The following is a 13,794-nucleotide window of genomic DNA, read 5'->3' on the forward strand; positions in this document are numbered from 1 at the left end:
GAACACGGATGAAACAACAATAAACTGCAACAGGCTGGCACACATGATTGTTACCAAGATCTGGGAAGAAGCTGCCTATGTAAAGATGGCTGCCCACGAGAATGGGGATCTCAGTGGTTGCACCCTGAGTAGGAGAAGGCCCAAAGTTCAAACAGAGGGTCAAATTCACATGAACAATTCTTCCCAAAGAGAGATTTCAGAAATGCATTATTGCTCATGTTCATGAGGAGGGATGGGAATGGTTCCAAGAAATGGATCAAAGAGATGTGCAGTGGGAGCCCAGGAGGATGACACAAAGAAGAAAGTTTGATCATCTGGGAGTCTGCAAGCTTTGGGGCTGTCTAAATAAACCTGTCTCTCTCTCTCGAATAGTATCAAAAGGTGCAGAACAGCTGGATATTGTCAGTTTAAAAAGAGCGTACACTAAAGAACCCTCATCGCCAACAGGAGGTTAAAGGGTTCTAAACGCATGGAATGGACTTGACCGAAACAGTCAAAAACCGCTTCCTAAAGAATGTAATAGCGAGCATGCTCGAATATATGGACAGCAGTTGGGGATGGGGCAAGTAGGCAATATGACTGATGAAGATGATAGTGCAGAGGAAGATCCACACGAACAGCCTACACAACTTGAGAACGGGATGAAATGTTTGATGATTCCAACAGTGACCAGTGATTTCAAAACAACTCAAGGCTACTGTGTATTTATAGATTGAATGCATTTGCATTGTTACAAAATGAATAAGGATAACATGTAATTTATCTTGTCATAAATAACTAATGTTAGCTAATTAATATTATTTCTTTGGTGTTGCAGGTTTTAACTTTATTCCATCGTGAAGGTTATTTTTGGATAGAACTTGGGCTCAAATCATGCACAGATCAATCATATTTCAGAGATTGTGACAACCTTAACAGTTTGAAACAAAACTAAAGACCATCCGGTGCCACGCCCCATATAATCTCCATGTCTATCGATGAATGGAAACAGCCAGAGACTGGTCTGTTTAATGTCAGTTGTGAGGAAGCAACATTCACTTGGGATAGTTAGTCATGACATGAAGAAAAAGGTGGGTTCGTGAAGAAAAGTCAGCTTGGATTTCTAAAGGGGAAATCTTGTTTAACTAATTTGCCAGCGGTTTTTCTTTTCCCCGAAGAGGTAACAGAAGCTTATGCTGCTGGCATGGTGTACACAGACTTCCAGAAGGTGTTTGATATAGTGCCACACGACAGACTTTGAGGATAGCTACAGGTAATGGAATAGAAGGGCTAGTGATTGGAAACACAGCTCGATGGTAAATGGATACTTCTGAGGCGAGTAGATTCAAAGTGAAGTTTGCCAGGCATTGGTTTTAGCAGATTGGTTTTTCATACCCTCAGCATGCAGGGGACAATTTCAAACTGAGTTGATACAATGGCACTAGGAAGAAACGTAAAACTGTGAAGAGGACAATGTGGGATCTCACGGAGACATTGATGATTTGACGAAGTGGATAGGTGAGGTTCAATACAGTGAAGTATGAGGTGATACAGAGATAATGGGAACTGCAGATGCTGGAGAATCCAAGATAACAAAGTGTGGAGCTGGATGAACACAGCAGGCCAAGCAGCATCTCAGGAGCACAAAAGATAACGTTTCGGGCCTAGACCCTTCATCAGAGAGGGGAATGGGGAGAGGGTTCTGGAATAAATAGGGAGAGAGGGGGAGGCGGACCGAAGAGGTAATACAGTTTGGTTGGAAGAATGCTGAAAGACTAAACAAAATAGAGGGCACAATTCTAAAGGGGAGATGGGGCAGGAGCAGAGGGACCTGGGTGCACGTGTAGAGAGACCATTGAAGGTAACAGGATATGTGGAGGGAGCCTTTAGTAAAGCAGGCAGTGTCCTCAGCTTTATTAATAGGAACATAGAGTGGACAGCAAGGAGGCGATACTGGACTTATATTAGACCTCAGCTGGAATACTGTGTACAGTTGTGCGTGCCACATTATAGGAAAGACATGTACGCATGGGAGAGAGTGTAGACTCGATTTGCAAGAATGGTTCCAGGAATGAGAAACTTCAGTTATGATGTTTATGAAGAGGTTGGGAGAAGGCTGAGAGGAGGCGGCTGGGGAGAATAGGGAGAAGCCATCCCTACTTGTAAAACGATCAAGAATGAGGGGGCAGACATTTCAAGGGATTTGCAAAAGAGGCAGTGATGTGAGAAATAACCATTCACACAGTGCACTGCCTGGAAATGTGATGGAGGCAGGTTGAATGGAGGCTTCCAGAGGGCACTGGATGGCTATGTAAACCAAAACAAATGTGGTAGGTAGTAGGGGAAATGCAGGAGAGTGGCACAAAGTCATGTCACAGTGGGCAGAATGGCCTTAATCATAACAATCCCACCAGCCTTTATTAATCCATTATCTAAAGTTGGTGGCTTTTAAATTCATTTTTTAAGGTCTTTGATCTGTTTGGCCTCTTTCTCCACCCCAAATTTAAGAGGAGAATGTTTTAAACTCAGACCTCCCGGTATTAAAGTCAGGCCTTTCCCACAAGTCCAACCACATATTAGAATGAAGGGCATCAACTCACTAAATACAAAGGCCAAACACACCACGCAGCAGATGCTTGTTACAATATCCATATCTCAAGTCTGTGCGTTAGCAAACAAAAAAATCTGCCAGTTTGCAGAGAACAAAGACATTAAAAACTCCTAAAATCTTTCCCTTGGACATGCACCCAACTTAATGTCAAATTACAGGAGAAAACATCCTTTTGTCACATTGACATTGTAACCACCAATTCTACACGAGAATCAAAGCCCAGGCCAATCAAGTGGTCTGCACAGTATTCAGAGGGAAACATGCCTCTCTGTGGTCTAACCACACAAACTCTCTCCCAAATGTTCAATCTGCACCATAGTGTTGGAGCAGAATCAGCAGAGAGGATATTTTGTTCATTACCCCAACTGCCTCCAAATAAAACCAATTGAAATCAAGATGGTTTGCTGGCTGCTTTGAGATTTGTGGCTCCTTTAATTTAATGACAAGACACTGATTAGTTCTGGTCCTGTGTGCATAGTGAGGTGTACATCTAATTACACGGTAGTACACAACTTGAACATTGATTAAAAACAACAAAGTATGACTGGTAGTAATTTAAGGCAACCATTCGGGCTTGCAGTGTGTACACTCAAAGTTACCGAAATTCCCACACAGGAGCCTGTGTTCAGGAAGAAAGGGTCTGTCCTCTTCATCAGGAAAGGGCCATGTGGACTGCCAATCCCTGTTGCACTCACCATGGCAACATGACGACCAGTCACAATGACCAGCCTGGCTAAAGTCAATCAACTGCTCTTGCTGCATCACCATTCCAGTCATCGTCCAAACAATCAGCACTCCCCCCCACCCCCCATCATTGAATTACAGAATCCCTACACAGTGTGGAAGCAGGTCATTCGGCCCATCACATCGACACTGACACTCCAAACAGCAGCCCATCCAGACTCAACCCCCACACCCTATCTGCGTAGCCCCGCATTTCCCATGGCTAACCCACCAAGCCTGCACATCCCTGAACACTTGGCCGAGCTAACTCGCCCATATCCTCCCTAACCCGCACACCTTTGGACCGTGGGAGCAAACCGGAGCACCCAGAGGAAACCCACGCAGACACGGGGAGAATGTGCAAACTTCACACAGACAGTGACCCGAGGATGGGGTCAAACGCAGGTCCCTGACACTGTGAGGTAACAGTGCTCACCACTGAGCCACCCAGCATTGCCATCCTAATGCTGCATAAGTTGGAGTTTCCATTTTACATTTGGTTCTTTGCCTGGCAGTTTTGATGAGCTCAAGACAAATAACTTCAATGTTTGTCTCTCTCTGGCAACATGTAAGGAGTACACCTCTCTGGTGATGACTGAAGCAGCCAGAGGTCAGTCAGACTGAGGTGACAGTGTGGTACCCAGCTGCAGCGTCTCTATGTGGGTGCTGAGCCCTGTGCAAAATAAAGCTAAAAATCTCCACCCAATCAAGTCCTTAACCTCATAAGTCAATGTGAGGATGATCTCTGCTTTTACCAGGCAGGTAGAGCTTTACATAAAATAAAGGCTAATACACCTGCAGTGCCACATTATCATGTGTACGAGTGTCAGTGTGAGGAGTGAGTGTGACAGAGAGCGAGTGTGAGAGTGAGCGCCACAGTTAGTGCGAGAGCGAGCAAGACAGTGAGTCAGCCTGCACTTTGTGCATGCGTATGTGAGCTAGTGAGGGTCAGTGCGGGTGCGCGTATTGGGACAGGAGGGATAGAATGGGGCAAATTGAGTATTCTCGTCATCTTTCAGACAAAATTCAGAGTCATTGCCAGGCAGGCCATTAAAACCATGCACTTGAGCCAAGACAGGGAGTAGAGAATCCAGGGTTCAAACTCATCCAGACTTTGGCTGAACTTTATAAGGACAAGAAAGTAACCAAAAGGTGTCATATTAGGAGAGCATTAACGGGCTTATTAATGAGGATCAGGTCCACTCCTCTCACACATTGTCATCATTAAGAATTTAACTAATTCCTCATACAGTTAGTGTGTACTTATTCTCAAAGCACACTGATAATGTCTGTGCCAACAACTGAACATCAAACATTGACACATGTAACAACTCTCACCTGTATGCTTATTGTCCTCCAATAATTTTTTTCTTTTCCACAGAAGCCCCCTTCTCACGGACCTTTCACTGCTCTGGTACCAGTTTCCCTTCCACAGGATGTCCACTGGCAATTCCGCATGAACAAAGTTTCCTGGGAAACACACAGTGTATGGAGGACGACAGACAAACCCAACAGCCTCTGTACTTGACTTTCGCTCACAGCTCAGATCTCCCACACCGCAATCAATGGTCCTTTATCGTCTCACTAACCCAGAGCTGTAGAGGCCAATTGCGGCCCAGCCACTCATTAGAATTTGAAATGCTGCATTTACAAGGCTGCCGGGAACTGGATTTAGGACCTTTCAAGTCACTGGGTGAACTCACTGAGCAGAGACAGACCAGAACAGGGAGAGGAAAGCAAAAGGTGCTCACAACCCATCCTTCAAGGAGCAGATCTCTCCATCCATGGCCAATTCATTGAAGGCTCTGTAGGAAGCACACTGCCATCCAGCTATGAACACATCCCTCAAAGTTCTGAATAGAATAGCAAGCTGGTGTCACAGGATTCAACATCATGCCCCACAATATTCACCTCATTCCCATAGCTCCTGGTTTTTGTTGGAGCTGGTACATTCATCATTTCACCAGAGCATAAGCGGACAACCTGCCAGATAAGGCCAAACCACTCAAAGGAGCGTGTGAAAAGTAATTTTATGGCTCATCTTGATATGAACATGGCAAGAGCACTCAGTGAGAGAAAAGACTCCAGTCATTGTATTGCCCTCCACCTCAGGCAGACAGACTCGAGTCTCAATTGTCATCAGTCTCTAAACAGGAACAAAAATTAGAGTTTGTGCTCAAGCCCAAGAGGGAACACAGTGCAAAGTTAAAACACAATGGAGTTGAATCTTCGATTGAACTGAAGAACTGTGTGCTCACCTCTCATTGGGGATCATCGTAAACCCTGAAACATCACAGCAGCCACACGGTGCACAACATACTCCTTCAGTACAGAGGGCCACAGTATCTCACACTATCCACGTCCACACTAGCACCTTTCAGCAGGATCTGCACTGAATTGTGGAGGCTCAAGTGAGGCAGTTTCAGCTCATGATTCAACCACTGTTCAGAAATTCATCACATCGACACAGATGAGTCACTTAAGGCTCAGACTGCAATTGCAGACCTCCGATTTCCTCATGTCATATTCACATCCTGCCTCGCTGGTAAAGATACACAGGGGCTACAGAAATACTGGAAGTATAAAAATCCAGGATAAAAGTCTGACATTTCCCTTCCATTAAGTATAAGAATTCCTTTTTAAATTACTACAAGACTTATTACTCAACATTTAATGATTTCAAAAAATGTAAAACATTCTAACAAATGACGCAATGCAAACGTAGTTCAAAGCCTGTGCTCATTAAATAAAGAGATGCTGACCCACTAAACCAGAAAAAACTATTCCAACACAAACCGGAGGGTCAGTACAGACCGGATGGGCCAAATGGCCTCTATCTACACTGTAGGGATTATATGAAAAACACCAATAAGTTTTCGCAGGATCCATGATCTTTGTGCAAATACTGGATCTCACACAATGGGAAGCCTTGATTGCCAGGACATCTTGTAAACTAGTCCTCCCTTAGCCTCCTTCATCCCACCAGCTCCCACCACACCTCAGATCATGTGACTTACACATCCAGTCATGCACTCTGACACTTTCTGACAAAGCTGCTAAGTGCCACTGGTATATGTTAGCCGGGAAACAGATTAGAGTGCGGAAACCGAAGAAAACTGCTTTCTGCCACAAGAACAGTACAAATCTCCACTTGCTTTATCTCCAAAACGAAGGACCTCATCAAGTTATTTTAAAATAACTTGAAATGCTTTAAACACTGGGTCAACATTTTCACAGTCTTCGGGCTCTAGTCCTTGTCCTTTTGAGACAGATGGAGGGAAAAATGACAAAACTGGGGTGGCCAAGCGTGAGGTTGCTCAGATCCCATTTTGTTTTTAGGAAGCAACTCAAACAAAGATTTCATTGTATACTACTCGTCAGCTTAGCACAACACAGCACGAGGAGAGAGCCACTCCCCATCTGAACGAGGTATTCCAGCCGAAAATAATTAATTTGTGGTGGTTAAGATAAACAGAGGGTGGTGTAGACCGTATAGCCCCTCATCCGTGCTGCACTGTCCAAAGAGATGACAGATCTCCCAGCTCCATTCCAGTTCTCACCTGATCCCCAAGTTCCTCACTTCCATGCTTGAAGATCTACTGATCTCTACATTGAATACATCCAATAACTGGCTGTCCACAGCTTTAAGGGGCAGAGAAGTTCAAACACTTGCAACTGTAATTTAAAACAAAACTCTTTTTGCAGCAGAAAACAACCAACCCCTTATCCCAAGGATACAGCCTCTTGTTCTAAAGAGAATTTTTACTTCAGGCGGAAGAGACAGTCCAACGAAGGCCCACCAGGATGATACCAGATTTAGAGGGATTACTTTGTGAGGATCGGGTGAGCAGATTAAGCCTGTACTCATTGGAATTTAGAAGAATGAGAAGCAGTATTCGTGAAACTTTAAGATTTTTAGGGACTTTACATGTTAGGTGGGGAGAGGTTATTCACCATTGCGGGAGAGTAGAAGACCAGAGGGGCCTCATCTCAGAAATAAGGGGCTGCTCATTGAAGATAGAGATGAGGAGGAATTTCTTCTCTCCAAGGGGAGGGAATCTGTGGCATTCCTTACTGCAGCGAGTTTGGGTCATTCTGTATAAACAAGGCTGAGACAGAGATTTTGTTTTTAAATTGGTAAGGGGACGAACGGCTACAGAGTAAAGGCAGGGAGTGGAGTTGGGGATTATCAGAGCAGCAACAAACTTACTGAATGGCAGACCAGAGTTGATGGGCTGAATGGTCTAATTTTGTTCCTATGACTTAGAGGAGAACTCTTTTTCATCCCAGATGCAGTATAACAATGTTTAACAGAAAAGATAAAAGTATTTATGTTATTACAGCTAGGAATAAAAGTTTCCTTTCATCTACACTTTTGATGAACCAGACAGACTGGTTTTGATCTGCCATGTGTTTACAGTGTTCTAAATCTAGGTTGGTTTTTGATCAGTGATAATAAAGTGTGAACCTGGATGAACACAGCAGATCAAGCAGCATCTCAGAAGCACAAAAGCTGATGTTTCGGGCCTAGACACTTCATCACAGAGGGGGATGGAGAGGGGGAACTGGAATAAATAGGGAGGGGGGGGGGAGGCGGACCAAAGACGGAGAGAAAAGAAGATAGGTGGAGAGGAGAGGAGAGTATAGGTGGGGAGGTAGGGAGGGGATAGGTCAGTCCAGGGAAGACGGACAGGTCAAGGAGTTGGGATGAGGTTAGTAGGTAGGAAATGGGGGTGCGGCTTGGGGTGGGAGGAAGGGATGGGTGAGAGGAAGAACAGGTTAGGGAGGCGGGGAGGAGCTGGGCTGGTTTTGGGATGCAGTGGGGGGAGGGGAGATTTTGAAGCTGGTGAAGTCCACATTGATACCATTGGGCTGCAGGGTTCCCAAGCGGAATATGAGTTGCTGTTCCTGCAACCTTCAGGTGGCATCATTGTGGCACTGCAGGAGGCCCATGATGGACATGTCGTCTAAAGAATGGGAGGGGGAGTGGAAATGGTTCGCGACTGGGAGGTGCAGTTGTTTATTGCGAACTGAGCGGAGGTGTTCTGCAAAGTGGTCCCCAAGCCTCCGCTTGGTTTCCCCAATGTAGAGGGAGCCACACTGGGTACAATGGATACCATATACCACATTGGCAGATATGCAGGTGAACCTCTGCTTAATATGGAAAGTCATCTTGGGGCCTGGGATGGGGGTGAGGGAGGTGGTGTGGGGGCAAGTGTAGCATTTCCTGCGGTTGCAGGGGAAGGTGCCGGGTGTGGTGGGGTTGGAGGGGAGTGTGGAGCGAACAAGGGAGTCACGGAGAGAGTGGTCTCTCCGGAAAGCAGACAGGGGTGGGGATGGAAAAATGTCTTGGGTGGTGGGGTCGGATTGTAGATGGCGGAAATGTTGGAGGGTGATGCGTTGTGTCCGGAGGTTGGTGGGGTGGTGTGTGAGAACGAGGGGGATCCTCTTGGGGCGGTTGTGGCGGGGGCCTTGCATCAGGAGAGACCACTCTCTCCGTGACTCCCTTGTTCGCTCCACACTGCCCTTCAACCCCACCACACCCGGCACCTTCCCCTGCAACCGCAGGAAATGCTACACTTGCCCCCACACCTCCTCCCTCACCCCTATCCCAGGCCCCAAGATGACTTTCCACATTAAGCAGAGGTTCACCTGCACATCTGCCAACGTGGTATACTGCATCCACTGTACCCGGTGCGGCTTCCTCTACATTGGGGAAACCAAGCGGAGGCTTGGGGACCGCTTTGCGGAACACCTCCGCTCAGTTCGCAACAAACAACTGCACCTCCCAGTCGCAAACCATTTCCACTCCGCCTCCCATTCTTTAGATGACATGTCCATCATGGGCCTCCTGCAGTGCCACAATGATGCCACCCAAAGGTTGCAGGAACAGCAACTCATATTCCGCTTGGGAACCCTGCAGCCCAATGGAACCAATGTGGACTTCACCAGCTTCAAAATCTCCCCTTCACCTACAGCATCCCAAAACCAGCCCAGTTCGTCCCCTCCCCCCACTGTACCACACAACCAGCCCAGCTCTTCCCCTCCCCCCACTGCATCCCAAAACCAGCCCAGCCTGTCTCTGCCTCCCTAACCTGTTCTTCCTCTCACCCATCCCTTCCTCCCACCCCAAGCCGCACCTCCATTTCCTACCTACCACCTCATCCCACCTCCTTGACCTGTTCGTCTTCCCTGGACTGACCTATCCCCTCCCTACCTCCCCACCTATGCTCTCCTCTCCACCTATCTTTTTTTCTCTCCATCTTCGGTCCGCCTCCCCCTCTCCCCCTATTTATTCCAGAACCCTCACCCCATCCCCCTCTCTGATGAAGGGTCTAGGCCCGAAACATCAGCTTTTGTGCTCCTGAGATGCTGCTGGGCCTGCTGTGTTCATCCAGCTCCACACTTTATTATCTTGGATTCTCCAGCATCTGCAGTTCCCATCATCATTGGTTTTTGATCAGTGAAAGTTTTTGAGCATACCTTGTATGTGGGGAACGATGGTAACCATTTTGTACTCGCAACTTTCTAGAAACACCGAGAGACAGAGATGAACAATTAACGACGATTAAGGGACAGATGTTGAAGCATTCCCTTTCTTTGAATACAGCTGGTGGATTTTTAAAATTGAGAATGACCTGTCCAGGTAGCTGACTGCCTGAGTCTAACGTCTCACTGACAACATACTGCTAGTGTTGCAATGAAATGTTATCTACTGAAACCAGGAGTGGAGATTAATCTACAAATCTTCTAAATCAGAAGCACAAATTCCTATCTGTTTTAAGGAGATGTCAATCACTGCTCCAATTCATAAACAAAGTATGGCATGATGATAAATTTAATCGGAAATAATCAAAATGCTTGTGATGTGAACCAGAACGTTCAGCAAATCTCCAACCCATTGCAGTTTCTGTATATCTTAATTAGGCAACTCTCTATGTATAGCACCCGTACCACTCCCACTGACTGTGCTTCAAATATCAAAGCAAGCAAACATTGCCACTCCAGAAATAGCAGACAGAGAGCAAGTCCCATGAGTTCTCCATACTGAAATCCCACAAGCTTGCATCACTGGTGTCTAAGCAGAGTTCTATGGAAGAATTTCAGCGAATGGTTCGCATAATGGTAGCCAACTGAATATCATCAGTATCAGAGGGCATTTAGATGATTACTGAAAAAGAAACAATGACTAAGGGGATAGGGCCAAAGGTGATAAGTCATGATGCTCATTGGGAGAGCCAGCACAGATGAACAGCTGAATGGCGTGCTTCTGCACTGCAACAATTCTGTAACTGTGACAACTGCACAGAGATTGAGTCAGGGCAGCTTATAGCAGAACATCACGTTGTGATGTTACATAGCTGCCTGAAAGGTACGCTGTCTGTCTGGTCTGGAATCTGTTTGAGGTCCATATCTCCCCAACACTTAGAGCTGCTTGGCTAACCCTCTCCATATCAAAACAACGTATCACCAAAAGATGGTCTGGGCTGTACTATTAAACCCATTTAACAGAAGGGTTGAATAAAAAAAAATGGGAGCACTAGTCTGATTCAATATCCTTAGCTTGAGGGGAGTATGTAATGATTTACCAACTGGCCTCATCAATTGGCCTGCATCTTCTCAGACCCTGCCCATTGCAGCTGTGAGACAAGGTTTTGGAGTTGTTAACTCAGAGGCAATGTGAACCCCACCTCACTCAATGACAGAAACCATTCCACCCACCCATCATACTACCCCCTCCCCACCTCACCCCCCCAAAACTTTCCCTCGATGGGTCACACGAATTACTGAAGTGGGGTCACACTCGAGAAACCTCAAAGCGGCACCAGGGGCTGCGAGGAGCCACAAGGGGAATAGCGGTCTGGTTGCAGCAGCTCCACCATGACAGAAAATAAGATTGTCCGCATTACACAACCCGGGCTTTGACAGAGTGCAGACTTCCCAGGAATGGCTGTGGAAGTGCTGGGGGCCAATGTGTCAGGAGACCTGTGTGACTCTCAGACAGACTCGAAGGCCGTATAAATTTAGCAGCTAGCAATTTACGATGACAGGTTAAGAGCCCCACTGAAGACAGACTGGCACCAGGCTTAATTTGAGCATCACTGCTCTTCCCCTGTGCATTGGCACTTGCTGGATGGAGGCTGTTTTAGAGCTTTCATCTTGCACCAATGCACCCATCTTTGCTTCAGAATGGAGAGGAGCAGGGTGAAGAGAGCTGGAACTTGGGTCTTTTCCAGGAAATCCCATGTCATTGGCAGGACAGGGGGGAACAACCTACCTCCTGTTGGTTGGAGAAACTCGGGCCTTGAGGGGCGGACCAGAGTCTCAGGAGTGAAATTTAAAAAAAGACACTTTTACAGACAAAAGGGATAGCAGAAGGCTGGAACTCTCCTGCAAATGGCAAATACAACATCAACAGTCCACAGGAGAGGAGGGGCCGATAGATTTTTTTTTTCTGGCTGATAGTATTAAGGAATATGGAGCAAAGGCGATCACAGATCAGGTGTTGCGATGTCATGAGAAAGAACGGGTTTAGAGGGCTGAATGGCCTGCTCCTGTTCCCATCACTTGGATACAATGAAAAGGAGAAAACTGCAGCCTTGAATCACATTTAAATGGAGCCAGAGTGTGGGGTGTGCGCGTGTCTGCCTGTCCGCGAGCGCGTGTGCGTTTGCAGGGGGTGTAGTGTGACCGTTTACAATTAATCAAGATGTTTCGGTGCTGGCGGGAGCATTCTACACAAACACCTCGCCACAGACATGAGGAGATACAGCCCAGTGCAGAGACTGGAGCCCACCTGGATGGGTCAGGCACCACAGCACAATAGGTTTATAAGCAGTGACCCTCAGGGTACATCACTGGCCAGAACTCGGGTTTGAGCTCTCACACTTCAATAACATTGCAGATCCAAAACAAACACACATAGTGCTGGAGAAACACAGCAGGTCTGGCAGCATCTGTGCAGAGAGAAATGGCATTAACATTTCCAGTGTGATACAACACTTCTCAGGAATTGAGCACAGTTTCTCTGTGAACAGATGCTGCCAGGCCAGCTGAGCTTCTCCAGCTTTATCAGCGTGTGTTTCAGACGCCAGCAAGTACTTACTTTACAAACAGCCTCCTTCCTCCAAGGGCCAGCTTGGGAAGCAGCATTTTCTCTTAAGCAGGCAGTTCTGGGTTGGAATGCCACTCAGACTGAAGTGTATACACCAAGCCTGCACACTGAGTGAGGGAGTGTCAGTGCAGCCGCCTTTTGTATCAAATCTCTCATAAGCCACTTTTAAAGTTGGCTGTTAAATGGAAATGTAACGAATGGATACAAAAGATTCCATGGCATGATTTCAAAGGGGAGTAGGGAAGAGCTCCTGATATCCTGGACACGGTGTCTCCCTCAATCAAGATCACATACCAATGGAAAAAAAACACCTGGCCACCATCACACTGCTGTCTGCAGGCAAGCCTGCTGCCTTCCTTCTTCCATCAGACACAGTCTCGGTCAATAGCAGAGCAAACTCAATGGGCTGAATGGCCTACTCCTGTTTCTGTATCTTAGGGTCTTATAACAACAGTGACTACAGTGCCTCCATCGGCTGTAAAGCACTTTCGGGCATCCAGTGGCCATGAAAGATGCCAAATAAACGCAAGCCATTTTTACGACAACATTTAGCAACACAGTTGACAACTAAATTATTTCCTCTTGCGCGTGACCAAAGAATCTGAAAGCTGACCTCTGCCACTCCTTTCAACAGTTGCTTTTTAACAACTAGCTCCAGGCTATGATGCATCGCATCAGAACGGCCCAAATACCCAACAGGTGGGTAGCTCTACGTTTGAAATTCTAAAACACCTAGTGATTATTCCTCAAGATCTAACCTTTGAACTCTCCTGAGCATTCAAGACAAACCAGAGCATTCATCACCCTTAGACTGGAGACAGATTAACTTTCCTATCAATTAGCCACGCTCACTGTACTAAGCAGTCTGAGCTTATTGGCAAAGACAGAGAGAAATCCCAGTTAGACATCAGGAACATAACCCACAAATACAGGATATACCGCACTTACAAATGAAGCTGTAAACTGGTTTGTCTCTACCTTAAATTATGAAGGTTTATTTATAGATGATTAACTAACCAAGTCAACAGTGAACAGGAGGTGAGAATATCCATTTATAATTGTCACTCCAACCTCAATGTTGGCAGTGTACTGGGAAAGGAAATGATTTAAGGATTAGTGATATCCAGCTGAATGTCCTCATACCATTACTCTCTCAGGGATGTAATTGCAAAGAAATGCATCAAAACTGACTAAGAGTTGAGCATGTTGAAAAAATCTGAAGGCCCAACAGTCTTTTAAGCACATTCCACAGGCCCCTGTTCACAAGGGGAAAGAAAAACAAGACCTTCCTAAAACTATTTTGACACTTTGCCACAGGTATAAAGTTGTTTGCTACAAATGTAGATTACTAAATTAACATGACTCC

General features: G+C 46.2%; 1 protein-coding gene across 2 annotated transcripts in view; it reads right to left on the reverse strand.

Moving 5' to 3' along the window:
* The window catches only part of LOC125454957 (sprouty-related, EVH1 domain-containing protein 2), a 131,373-nt gene that overhangs the window by 69,700 nt on the left and 47,879 nt on the right, over positions 1-13,794 (reverse strand). The window lies entirely within an intron of this gene.

This window comes from Stegostoma tigrinum, chromosome 9, assembly GCF_030684315.1.
Source record: "Stegostoma tigrinum isolate sSteTig4 chromosome 9, sSteTig4.hap1, whole genome shotgun sequence".
Taxonomy (NCBI): Eukaryota; Metazoa; Chordata; class Chondrichthyes; order Orectolobiformes; family Stegostomatidae; genus Stegostoma; species Stegostoma tigrinum.